The sequence below is a fragment of the Asparagus officinalis genome, chromosome 3 (genome assembly GCF_001876935.1).
Source record: "Asparagus officinalis chromosome 3, Aspof.V1, whole genome shotgun sequence".
In the NCBI taxonomy this organism is placed as follows: domain Eukaryota; kingdom Viridiplantae; phylum Streptophyta; class Magnoliopsida; order Asparagales; family Asparagaceae; genus Asparagus; species Asparagus officinalis.
In genome coordinates, this window is record NC_033796.1 from 36,081,039 (window position 1) to 36,095,548 (window position 14,510).

The following is a 14,510-nucleotide window of genomic DNA, read 5'->3' on the forward strand; positions in this document are numbered from 1 at the left end:
TGGCATAATGCTGAGCATAAGGCACCTGAACTCGCGCCTGGGTGGTAACTCAATCTTGGACCATTATAGGTCAATCTTCTGCTCCTCAAAGCTGGAGAACCAATCCTTCCTTGGACAAATACGATATATGGCTCCTGAATCTAACATCCACTCTATAAAGTCGGCATAGCAAACCGACGGTAGTGTAGGGCACAAATAGCCTGAAGAATATGAATCTGAATATTCACCAGCAGCTTTTGCAACATTCACTTCTGAAGTTTGTACAGCTTTTTCCTTATTCTTCTCGGCTTTGTCCTTCAACTCTGGGCAGTCTATCTTCCAATATTCATCTTCTCTACAAAAACGATATTGATTTCTACCAACACTCTTATAGCCACCTCTATTCTTTGATTTTGAGCGGTTTACTTAGCGGCGGTTTGGACTATGGCCTCACTCTTATAGCCACCTCTATTCTTTGATTTTGAGCGGTTTACTTAGCGGCGGTTTGGACTATGGCCTCAAACTGCTAATGTATCTCCCAGTGCCTTCTCGGAGGGTTCGCCATTATTCTTCCTCAACTCATAATTCACCAACGCCGAGGTCACCTCCTTGTAGCTAACAATAGTTCTTCCATTGATCATAGTGAGGACGAACGTACCATAATCATCCTCCGGCAACGAACACAAAAGTAGCATCGCCTTGTCTTCATCCTCAACCATGATGTCCACATTGACCATATCTGAAAGTAACTTCGTGAAGTTGTTGATATGCTCTCTAATAAAAACTCCTCTCTTTATCTTGAACTAGTAAAACCTTTTCTTCAAGTGAAGCTGATTCTTAATGCTCTTCGTAAGATACTTCTCATTGACCATTTCCCACAATCTCTCCGTCGACGTCTTGTTCATCATATCATAAATAAGATCTGACGTCAAGCATGACCGAATAACTCCACAAGTCCTACTGTTCATCTTCTTCCAAACACTATCATCTATATCAGCTGGTTTTTCTTGTAACTCAAGAATCCCCTCTAAATTCTGTGCATCCAACGCATCCATCACCTAGCACCTCCACAAACAGAAATTAATCTTGCCATCAAACTTCTGTTCGGTGGAAAAATTCGATGTAAAAGAAATAAAAGAAAAATTGATCTGTATTCTCTCAAAATCGATTATAATTTGGATTCCGATTACAAAAGAGAGGAGAACAAATTTGATTCTCCCCTTTGTTTAAAACTGGGTTCTTCACGGTGGCGATGGAGTGACTCCTTCGAATGCTTACGTCGAATTTGCTCTCCGTTGACGATCCGACGTTTTGATTTACTGGAACGATGTCTTCTCCTCACGATTTGACGTTATGGAGAACTTACGTAGCAAGTTTGAAACTCTGGACGAGTTGATAACTCTGAACGAATTGGAAACTCTTGATAAAGAGTTAATTTGAACCGAGAATCAGTTCTCAAGCCAAAGCCGAAGGCTTCAAGGAATGCTCCAAAGGATGAATGCCGATCTCTCCTGTTGCTACCACGCAGAAGGGTTAATCCGAGCCAAGAAATTCCCTCCTCGCTGCCAAGTCTTCGATCCAAAAAGCCAGCCTGAAAAAGCCTTGAACTCCGGACCAAAGAAGCCAACCTTGAACTCAGTTGAGTTTACTTGCTTTTTATAGGGGATTAAGGGGGTGTAACCGCCCCTTAAATCACTCCTAAGTGGGGTGTAACCGTCCACAAATCATGGGAACCGGTTTTAGAACCGTTCAGCTCGTGCTTTGAACGAGTCAAACGCCCACGTTGGCGTTCAGGACCCTAACTCCGCATTTTAGACTGGAGACGCGGAGTTGGGTACCCGCTGGGCATTAAAAAACGCGGGTCCGACCCCAGCGTTTTAATGTTGTAACGCGGGTCCGACTCCAGTGTTTTGATGTTGTAACGCGGGTTCGGCCCTCGCGTTTTGATGTTGTAACGTGGGTTCGACCCTCGTGTTTTGATGTTGTAACGTGGGTTCGACCCTCGTGTTTTACTGTTGACACACGGGGAGGACCTCCGCGTTTTGGTGTTGATACATGGGGAGGACCTCCGTGTTTTGGTCTTAGAGCGCGGTGATGAGTTCCGCGTCTTGCTTTGGAGAGATTATCAACAAGTAATCTCTTTTGTCATAGCGTTGCAAAGATTATTATCTTGTAATCTTCGTCTTGGCTCCTTGAGAATATGAGAGTCGTCAGATTGTAACTCCCGATGTTGATTGTGAATGCTGTTGAACTAGAGCTCTCATCGGTTGTCGTGAAGATCGTCAGATTGTAACCTTCAGCGATCTACGTGATAACCTTCAGCGATCTACGTGAAAGTCTTCAAATTGTAGCCTTCTGGAAGTCGTCAGATTATAACTTTCATTATCGGTGTTTGATGGGGGATAAGCTATCTATTGTGATTTTTAGACAACCTACAGAACCCCTTCCAAAGTTTTCGAAAGTTCGCGGTTAATAGGGACGAATTTTCGGAATACTTTGGATCTCAACTCTGATCCTGGAGCTGTTGATTCCTTGTTGTAAAGGAGTCGCTCTCTGCACTCGCTTCGAAGGTATCTTGGTTGAAGGGATTTGCCATGTAGGACCCGTGTGAAGGTATGCGCCATAATCCTGCTTCTGGAATGTTAGGGTGTATCCCTACGTTTTGAACTTGAGACGCGGGTCTCACCCTTGCATGTTGAATTTGGAACACGGGTGTGACCTCGGCGTTCAGTTTTTTGCATCGCGGGTCTGACCTTAGTGTCTAACCTCAGCGTTTGGTTTTTGCATCGCGGGTCTGACCTCAGCGTTTTGACTTAAGACATGGAAGTGGCTTCCGTGCATTTTTGACTAAGTCTTTGAGACTTGTCTTTAGCTCATCTGTTTCAAGTCTCAGCTCACATCCATTAAGCTAATGGACCTACGAACATGCATAGGATTTTTGGCAAATCCTCAGCCATGAACGGATTTGATAAGCCTTTACCGACTACCGTTTGAGTCGGGCTAGCATGTGAATTATTTGAATCTGTTTCACATGTAACGTTGTGCTAAGAGAATGAACCCTTTTAGACTTGATGCTATGATTTTGAATACATAGCCTTTGTCATTTTTACGGAAAAAAGACTAACCGGTAACGCGTGTTAGGCATTGACTTATCCCTACTTAGGATTCAGGATAAATTTCCCCATACGTGTAAGGCATGGATTTTGGCGTTATTAATAACGACCTGCTACGATATTGAATACGTAGACTTTTGTCCTTTTTACGGTGAAAGACTAACCGGCAACGCGTGTTAGGCGTTGACTTATTCCTACTTAGGATTCGGGATAAATTTCCCCATACGTGTAAGGCATGGATTTTAGCGTTATTAATAACGACCTGCTATGATGTTGAATACGTAGACTGTTATCCTTTTTATGGTGAAAGACTAACCGGCAACGCGTGTTAGGTGTTGATTTATCCCTACTTAGGATTCGGGATAAATTTCCCCATACGTGTAAGACATGGATTTTGGCGTTATTAATAACGACCTGCTACGATGTTGAATACGTAGACTTTTGTCCTTTTTACGGTGAAAGACTAACCGGCAACGCGTGTTAGGCGTTGACTTATCCCTACTTAGGATTCGTGATAAATTTCCCCATGCGTGTAAGGCATGGATTTTGGCGTTATTAATAACGACCTGTTACGATGTTGAATACGTAGACCTTTGTCCTTTTTACGGTGAAAGACTAACCGGCAACGCGTGTTAGGCGTTGACTTATCCCTACTTAGGATTTGGGATAAATTTCCTCATGCGTGTAAGGCATGGATTTTGGCGTTGTTAATAACGACCCGCTACGATATTGAATACGTAGGCTTTGTCATTATTTCTTCCTATGTTACTTGAAACACTGAAAGAAAGTTGGAAGCGCCAGAGGTGTAATGTTAACTCGACGATGTGAAAGATTCGTTACTCTTAATCCAATGGATTCCAATGTGAAAGACTTTGTCATTATTTCTTCCTGTCTCAGAGTCATTATTTCAATCTGTGGGGATGATGATCGTCAGAAGTGTAATGTTAACTCGACGATGTGAAAGATTCGTTACTCTTAATCCAATGGATTCCAAGTAACCAACCCCCAGTCTTGATTAAGACTTAGCAGGGGAACAAAAAAAGGTAGACAAGGTACATCGCCTAGTGGTGCACTATCCATGAAGTCGGAATAGAGGCCCATCACGTGGTAGGCCATTATCTGATGAGTTTGACTATCAGAGGTAACTGTTAACGTGATAGTTGTGGACTTACCATCCTATTGAAGCGGATTAGCAGATTGATGGACTATCAGAGGTAATTGTTAACGTGATAGATTTATGGACCTGTCATCCTATTGAAGAGGATTGGCAGATTGATAGACTATCAGAGGTAACTGTTAACGTGATAGATTTATGGACCTGTCATCCTATTGAGAAGAAGATTGACAAGTTGAGGGACTATCAGAGGTAGATGTTAACATAATAGTTTTGTGGACCTGCCCTCCTATTGAAGTGGATTGGCAGATTGATGGACTATCAGAGATAACTGTTAACCTGATAGTTTTGTGGACCTGCCCTCCTATTGAAGTGGATTGGCAGATTGATGGACTATCAGAGGTAACTGTTAACATGATAGTTTTGTGGACCTACCATCCTATTGAAGAGGATTGACAGATTGATGGACTATCAGAGGTAACTGTTAACGTGATAGTTTTGGTAGATTTTATGATTGACAGAGGTATTCTATTAAACATAACAACTCAGAAACTTTATTACTCATAATCCAATGAACTATAAATAAACCAACCTCCAGTCTTGAACAAGTACAGGGGGAAGAAGGAGTAGGCCACTATCTAATGAGTTTGACTATCAGAGGTAATTGTTAACGTGATAGTTATTGGAGACCCGGCATCCTACTGAAGAGGATTAGCTTCAGTGGTCGTAGTATCTTCCCCTTCTGACTGAGGAGATTGGGCTTGGTCCGATTGCTCAGGAGAAGGTTGGGCTTGGTCCGATTGCTCAGGTTGATCCTGCCTACTTTGTTCTTCAGCTTTGATCCTGACAATAATCTTTTGAGCCTGTTCGCCTTGAGAAATTAGTTGTCTCCAAGAATGATATTCTGCAACTTCGATTCGGGCTAGGAGGTCGGTCTGCAAGTTGTATCGACAGGTCTCTACTAAAGTAGACTGTGTCATACCTGACGAACACCGGAGAGCCATGGTTCGGAACCTTTTGACGAAGGCTTTGACCCTCTTCTTTTGCTTAGTGGCGAGGAGGGTATGAATGGAGACTTCTGTATCCTCTTCAAAGAATCTTGACAGGAAGAGTCTCTCTAGATCTGCCCACTTTTGAATATATCCCGCAGGCAGTTTCCTGAACCATTCAAAGGCAACTCCCTTGAGGGTGCTAATGAATAATCGAGCCAGTATGGCATCGTTTGATATCACATTCCCAGTCTGTGACTTGAAATGATAGATATGTTGGTTCGGTGATCCCGTGCCGTTAAAAGTTTGTAGTGTCGGGACCTCAAATTTTGGAGGATAAGGGGTTGTATCCCATTCGGCAGGATAGGGCCTGACAACTCCCTCATCTTGGAGCTCGCTTCTGTTAGCAATGACATTAAGGCGGGCTTCCAATTCTTCTATTTTGGCAGACTGGAGATTCTGCTTGTTCTTCGTCTCTCTTCCTTTATCAGAGGAAGATTCTAGGTTATGGGCTTCTTGGTAAGAAGCCGTGTCATCAACCACATTTCCCTTCCCTTTGCTTGTATGAGGTCGGGATGAAGACGTTTTTCCTCTCCCGGAAGATTCCTGCCTGGGTGGCGAATATGTCTTCTGAGATTTGGCCTTGTTTGCGACGATTTGAGTCAACAGGGCCATGAGTTCATTGATGGCCTCTTGCTGAGATTTGATCATGGCCTCCTGCTCATCAAGTCTCTTCGTGAGATCTTCATTGTTTCTCGTCATATAAGCGGGCCTCTCATGTTCAACAAAAGAGCTTGATGATTAGGACTCTGCAATGGCTGAGTGTTCATCATTGGAATTGGTTCCCCCGGCTAACCTCTGATAGTTGACAGGGGGAATGGCTCCTGTTCGCGTCCGAGTACGTCGGTAAACTCCTTCAAACTCGTTAGCGATTTCTCTGACGATCGGCGAGCGACTTGTCTCAGAGTCATCGGAACTAGGACCTGAGGCTTTTCCTCTGCCGATCACATTGATAGTGACCTCAGGATATTCGGTCTCTGGAGACTTCTTCCTGTGCGAACGTCGTCGTTGGTTAGACAAAGCAACGTCCGTTAATTGGTCGAACACCAATGGTTTGGCCGCATATGAGCAGCATTGATATCCTGAGAGGACCATAGGAATCAGCCGTTCACTTCGGAATGAACGAATGACTTGCTGCATCGGTCTTTCTCTCGGTATGAACTCTCTCAAATCTGTTGTAAAGATTCGAGGAGAATTACTCACTGATCGTGAGGTTTGAACTAGAACCCCCGGTCCATAATTGGACAGGACTGGCTCTTGGTGAATATGGATCTGGTTGAGATGCCTTGAATCCATAAACTTCTTATATCTGCCCCTCAATCTAGTCACGCTTGTTTGCGGTAAAAGTTGATATTTTCATTGCTATCAAATCTATTACAACTTTGGTCGTTACAATAAACTCGAATGAAATAAAAAGTTGATCTTTTTATAAGATCTCCTTACACAATGAAAATAAAAAATTTACAACTTTATCAAACAAACGCAGAGATCGTTTATCGGTCTTCTGCTTACGTGTGATCTTTGCCTGTGCCGGGGTTTATCCGTGGACCACCGTCGATCAGATCTGATTGTTGAAAAATTGGGCAGAGCTTCGTCTATCCGCGAAGGGATCGAGAAAACTGTAGCTCTTATCTCGGCGAAGCGAGATAATCATTCTTCTTAAGATTACCACAACGGGATAATCCTAAGGAACGGACCCGGGCTACAGATCTGAAGAATCTCTCTCTCTCGCGTTGAAGAACTCGATCCGATCTCTCCTCCTCCTCTCTGAAATTCGTGCACCTTCAGTCTTCAATCCGGCAGGGCTTCGCCTAATCTCCAAAATTCCAGATCTCCAAAAATGAGGCCTAAGGCTTGTATTTATAGGCTTGAGGGGATAACGGAGCGGTTAAAAACACTTAAAGACCCAAATCTGCCTTGGAGACACCCCAGGGTGTCTCCATTTGATCGGAGACACCCTAGGGTGTCTCCCATTGATCCGAGACACCCTAGGGTGTCTCAGCCTTAGCCGAGACACCAAAGGGTGTCTCGTTGGTCCGAGACACTCCATATGGTGTATTTATCTGTTTCCGCCGTAATTCCTTCGTCCGAACTCGGATTTGAGTGATTCGAAGTGTGTTGGAAAGCCGACAAGGAGTTCTATCAGCTCCGATGGTTGGATCATCTGTAGAATGAATGAGACACGAAGGGTATTGTTCCTTTTGTAAACATCACGGGGCTCCCGATTAGCCCGTACCTTCGTTAGTTCACGTAGTTCGTCGATTTACTTCAAGCGTTCATCGACATCAATCGAACTCCTGTAAACCGGATAGTGACGTTCATTGTCGTTTCTTAACACTGAGCCGTTCGTGGAGACCCATATGCAATTTTCGATGCCTACAGATACTCCCTCCAAAGCGTTCCGGACTCGTTTCTTTTATAGAAGAGGCTGGAATACTTTGGATGTGATTGGTCCAGCCTTCAGTCGATGTAAAGGACCTGTAGTTAGCTTCAACTCTTGGCTCCTTCGATTTTCAGTCTATCCAGTGCTTTGATGAATAGTCAAAATCCTTCGACGAATAACCGAAGTTCTTCCGGCGCTGCGTTTATCGCCTGGCCGTCGTCGGAGTCTCGAGTCTACCACCAGTGAGTTGAGTTTGGCTCGTGTCATTGAGTTGACTTTGAACTGACTAGGGTTATCGCCTAGGGTTACGCGTTGACCGGCGTTGACCCTTAGGGTTTCGAACGTCGAACTTTGACTTTTTGGTCGCAACGCGTTGACTGGCGTTGACCTAGGGTTACGCGTTGACCGGCATTGACCCTAGGGTTTCGAACGTCGAATGTTGACTTTTTGGTCGCAACGCGTTGATCAGCGTTGACCTAGGGTTACGCGTTGACCGGCGTTGACCCTAGGATTTCGAACGTCGTACGTTGACTTTTTGGTCGCAACGCGTTGACTGGCGTTGACCTAGGGTTACGCGTTGACCGGCGTTAACCTTAGGGTTTTTGAACCTCGTACGTTAACACAGTTTATACTCATACGTTTTCTAGAGTATACACAGTTTAATCTCTTAAGGTATTAGAGCATGGCGGTCCCAAATGTTGGGGCTACAGGACCAACTGTTAAAGCTGATTCATCTGCATGTGTGGATTTTATCCTGAATTTGTTGGATGCTCAAGTCACGAGACCAACTAGTGGAGCTGGTGCGTCAATGACTCGCATTTATAGAATTTTTGGCAAATTCTCAGTCATCAACGGGTTTGATGAGCCTTTACCGACTACCGTTTGAGTCGGGCTAGCATGCGGATTGTTTAAGTCCGCTCCTATGTGACGTTTAAGCTAAAAGAGTTAACCCTTTTAGTGCTACGATATTGAATACGTAGACTTCGTCTTTCTCACGGGAATAGACTACCCGGCAACGCGTGTTAGGCGCTGACTTATCCTTACTTAGGATTCAGGATAAAATTCCCCGTGCGTGTGAGGCACGGATTATGGTGTTATTAATAACAACCTGCCACAATGTTGAATATGTGGTCTTTTGTCCTTTTTACGGTCAAAGACTAACCGGCCATGTGTGTTAGACATAGGCTTTGGGATTTTTGGCAAACCCCCAGCCATCAACGGGTTTGACGTGCCTTTACCGATTACCGTTTGAATCGGGCTAGCATGTGAATTATTAAAACCCGTTTCACATGTAACATTGTGCTAAAGGAATTACTTCTCTTAGACTTAATGCTATGATTTTGAATACATAGACTTCGCCCTTATTACGGGAATAGGCTACCCGGCAACACGTGTTAGGTGTTGACTCATCCCTACTTAGGCTTCAGAATAAAATTCCCCAAGTTTAGACCTTGGTGTCTTTTTCAATCAGTGAAAGACTAAATCGGCAACGCATGTTAGGCGTAGACTTATCTCTATTTAGGAGTTGAGATAAAATTCCCCGTGCACAAAGTGCCCGGATTAGAAGTTGAAAATTGTGTCTTTTCTAAGAACAAAGACAGACTAGAAAATAGGAGAGGAAGAATTTTATATTCTATCTCCCGGTACTGAAGAGGAAGAATTTTATATTCTATCTACAGTAGGAAAGGAAACTCAAGGTGGGATCTCCACCCCCAGAATCCGAAGAGATGAAACTAAGAGTGGGATCTCCACTCCGAGAATCGGAAAGGTTCAAATGACCCTAACTTTTATAGGATTGGTCATTTGAATCAAAAGAATCCCTCATTCATTGAGGAGAAAGCCCAATTTCGACCCTAACTTTTATAGGTTTGGTGAAAAAGGAACAAAGGCATATTTTCATTTATCGAAAAGGAATGACTCGGTCTTAGTCCTAACTATTTGTAGATTTGACTAAGTGAGATCGGGAATAATCCTAACTTTTATAGGTTTGATTGTTCGAATTGAAAGTGGACCTCTCGTTCATGGAAGGAATCGAGAGGAGAATCTGGTTGTGGCCCTAACTTTTATAGGTTTGACCAAGGAAGCAGTGGAAGTGGGAGTTTTGAGACGATCTTATCTTTTATAGGCTTGATCGTTCAATTTGAAAGTGGACCTCTCGTTCACGAAAGGAATCGAGAGGGGACTTTGGTTGTGGTCCTAACTATAGGAAGGTTTGACCAGGTAGATAGTGAGAGTGAGAGTACAAATCATGGTGGGGGTTTAATATTTATCACCTTGTTCATAATTATCGGGTTATCCCTAAGAAAATTACATATAGTGTTCTTCCGGGAACTTCCCATTACATGACTCATCCACCCCCAGCTTCTTTCTTGGAATTGGGTCTGACTTTGTACTCCGCTACATGTTTGGGCTATCATTAAGAATATTAGCGTAACATTCTCCAGGAACTTCCCATCAATGGTAGGAAACAGTTTAGACTCATATACCTATTGGAGTATCAGGGAGCAGTTTAACCTCATATACCGATTGGAGGATTAAGAAGCAGTTTATACTCGTATACTTGTCGGAGTGTTGAGAAGCAGTTTATACTCGTGTACTCTTCGGAGTGGTGCCGTTCTCATTTGGCTTATCCCAGCGTTATGATGCCGGCTTCAACCAAGGTTTGGATGCTATTCTTTTAAAGTAAAGCAAGCCTTGGTGGGATGAATGATCCTCCTGTGGTACACACAGTACTTCGGATCTGCAGTATTGTCAGCTTCCTCCTGATTTGTGATGGGCGGCAGCTTGATCTTGTTGTTTTCAAGAAGGGTCTCGAAGATGGCTGGAACGTCTTTGTCCTTGAATGAGTACTCTTTTTGGAGCCTCGGATCCAAACTATTCTGCTGTCTTCGGGACTGCTGTTGCGACGTCTGATTAACGTCAACAACTGTTGTAGGTGTCTTCTCTTCATTATGGGAAACAAGACCCGGATTCAGAGGGTTAGTCATTGGTTGGCATCTTTCAACCTTCCTCCTTCTAAGGAATCGTTCGGCCTGCTCTCCGCACGCCTTCAACTTTCTCCAGGTATTGAGTGGTTCTACTCCCATAACGTCCAAGATGTTAATGGACAAGTTGTTATGACAGGTTTGCAAGACGAATTCCTCCGTGACGGGATCCTTGCAGTTCATTGCCTGGTTGCGAAAGCGTTTGATGAAGTTGCAAGACGAATTCCTCCGTGACGGGATCCTTGCAGTTCATTGCCTGGTTGCGAAAGCGTTTGATGAAGATATCCACTGACTCTCCGTCTTTTTGTTTCTCATCGAAGAGTGTCCTGATTGACACTTCGGCATCATCATCGAAGAAATGAGCGAGGATTATGCATTCCAGGTCCTCCCAGCTGTTGATGCTTCCGGGCTTGAGGCGGCGGTACCAATCGAAGGTGGGCCCACGAAGGGTGCCAACAAATGACCGGACCATCAGAGGCTCGTTGCCAGAGATCACTCCCAAATGGGACTTGAAATAGATTAGGTGCTGAGTGGGGGAACCCTTCCCGTCGAATGGTGTGAAGTTGATCAAGTTGAACTTTGCCGGATACGGAATCGATTCCCATTCTCTTGGGTAAGGACACGGAATGCCGGTCTTCTTTACTTCTTGAGCAGACATCAGGGCATCAATTTTGCTCTCGAGATCCTTCATCTTTTTGTCCTCATCTATATCCTGCTTTGGACAATTCCTGAAAGGAATAACGGGGCCACCCCCAACATTATTGTCCTTAGTGGGACCACCCCCAGCGTTGTGTTCATCCACATCTGAATCGCTACCTGCTTGGTTAGCAGTGCTGCGACGGCTAGATTCACCTAGCTGATTTGACAAAGTTCGGATTTGTTGTTCGTGCATTTGTCTCATCTCCTGCATAGTCATTTCCATTTCGATTTTGAATGCTTCTTTCTGCTTGGCTAGAGCATCCTCAATGATTTTGGCTATTTGCTCGGTGTTGACCATGAACACTTCCCGAGCTTGTCCTATGCTAGACGTTGTATCGTCAGAGGCGATTGCGGAATAAGAATCCGAGAGTTCATCATCGGAAAGTATTCCTTCATAGACACCCTGGTAATCATTATGTCCAACGGTTTCTAGCTAAAGCTGAGATATTTGTTGGGTTATTCCCGAACCGACTCTTCTTCCTGGAGAGAAATTAGGGTTGGAACCACTTGAAACAATCGGAGATTTTCCCTTATTGACCATGTTGATGGTAACTTCTGGGAATTCATCATCTCGAGCAACCGATCCTCTTTGGTAAAAACGCCTTGATTTGGGCTTCGTCGTTCCATCGGAGATTCTCTCGAATACCAAGACCCTCCGCGGAGCGGTCTTGGGACAGCTACACGCTGATGATACTGCCCTGATAATTTTTGATACACGGACAGTGAGAGTCCGCTTCCCGGGTACTTCTCTTTAGAGATTTATTCGTACCCCCAGCCTGATAGTACAACTCATCGACTTTGCGGTCGGAGTAACCTATCGTCTGCTTACATGGATTCTCAGGTATAACGCGTTCGTCTGTCTGACGCGTTTTCCTCTGAGTAAACATTGTCTTGTTGGCATCTACAGGAGTCACACGTTTAGAATCACACCCTTGTGAGGGTGAAACCTTAACGGGCTCCTGGTTTTCTGCACGCACCGCCAAGCGGGCCGTTGTTCGAATCAATTTGTTTGGAGGTTGCGTACGACCCCCAGTCCGGATGTTTGCTCGGGGTTCCTTCAATGGTCCCAAGCATTCTTTAATAGGTGCTTTGCCTCGATCCTCGGGTAGAGCACCGATGCAATCTTTTAATGGGACTCTAGATTTGGGGAGATCCACGCTGTCATAGGGCTTCGCCGGAGGTGCGAGAGCAATAGGAACGAGATCTGGAGTTGACAAAGGCCTGAGAGCAGCCTTGGATGCTTTTGCCTTAGGCGCTAATTTGGCATTTGGCATCCAACCTTGCTTAGATCTTGATGGCTTTTTGACCACCTTTCCTTTCTGTAACTCCTGTGCATTCCGTACAAGGATCCTCGTCTGCGCTAGCAGTGCGCGACGCTTGTGGATACGCTCCTCAAGAGTTGAACGGGTTCGTTTGACACGAACCCATTCATTAGTAGGTGATTGGGAGGAGGTTCCCAAAGCTTGTTGCTGGAACACTTTGCACCTTCTGCGTTTCAGATCCGCATCATAGCAGATCCCGTCAACAGGCTCCAAAGCCTTGGTAAATTGACGCGCGAGATGTTGACGGCGCCTTTGACGAGCCCTCTTCGTCAACACTGGTGCATATTCAACGGGCAACTCCTTGACTTTCGAGGAGTTGTCACGGATGTTGGATCTGGTTTCTTTGGAAGCCGGCGGATCGTTGCGAAGTGTAACTACAACAGCGACGGCGGAGAGATCGTCTTCTTGGGTCTTCAGATCTGAAGACCAGCGGATCTTTCTGGAGGAGGAGGCCTTCCTACACCTGCAAGGAGAGGCAGATCTGGAGGAGGAGGAGGAGACATAGTCCTCGAACTTTTGCTGGTCGAACTCGTATTCGACCTCTTCGAGCACCAGGATCTTGATCATCGGCTGCGGCACGACAGCTTCGGCAGCGAAGCTGTTGGCTCCCACTGTGGTCGCCAGTTTGTTTGCGGTAAAAGTTAATGCTTTCATTGCTATCGAATCTATTACAACTTTGGTCGTTATAATAAACTCGAATGAAATAAAAAGTTAATCTTTTTATAAGATCTCCTTACACAATGAAAATAAAAAAGTTTATAACTTTATCAAACAAACGCAGAGATCGTTTATCGGTCTTCTGCTTACGTGGAATTTTTGCATGTGCCGGGGTTTATCCGTGGACCACCGTCGATCAGATCTGATTGCTGAAAATTTGGGCAGAGCTTCGTCTATCCGCGAAGGGATCGAGAAAACTGTAGCTCTTATCTCGGCGAAGCGAGATCATCACTCTTCTTAAGATTACCACAACGGGATAATCCTAAGGAACGGATCCGGACTACAGATCTGAAGAATCTCTCTCTCTTGCGTTGAAGAACTCGATCCGATCTCTCCTCCTCCTCTCTGAAATTCGTGCACCTTCAGTCTTCAATCTGGCAGGGCTTCGCCTAATCTCCAAAATTCCAGATCTCCAAAAATGCGGCCTAAGGCTTGTATTTATAGGCTTGAGGGGATAACGGAGCGGTTAAAAATACTTAAAGGCTCAAATCTGCCTTGGAGACACCCCAGGGTGTCTCCATTTGATCGGAGACACCCTAGGGTGTCTCCCATTGATCCGAGACACCCTAGGGTGTCTCGGTTTGGGCCGAGACACCCCAGGGTGTCTCGACCTTGGCCGAGACACCGAAGGGTGTCTCGTTGGTCCGAGACACTCCTTTTGGTGTTTTTGACGGTTTCCGCCGTAATTCCTTTGTCCGAACTCGGATTTGAGTGATTCGAAGTGTGTTGGAAATCCGACAAGGAGTTCTATCAGCTCCGATGGTTGGATCATCTGTAGAATGAATGAGACATGAAGGGCATTGTTCCTTTTGTAAACATCGTGGGGCTCCCGATTAGCCCGTACCTTCGTTAGTTCACGTAGTTCGTCGATCTACTTCAAGCGTTCATCGACTTACTTCAAGCGTTCATCGACATCAATCGAACTCCTGTGAACCGGATAGTGACGTTCATCGTCGTTCCTTAACACTGAGCCGTTCGTGGAGACCCATAGGTAATTTTCGATGCCTACAATTTTATGGAGTCTAAAGTTCATGATTTCATGAGCTATATAACTAATGAATTTTGACGATTTATAGTTGTTTCAATCTGTTGTCAAATAATGTCATGTGACCAACATTTACAATTACGTGAACTATAACACATGATTTTT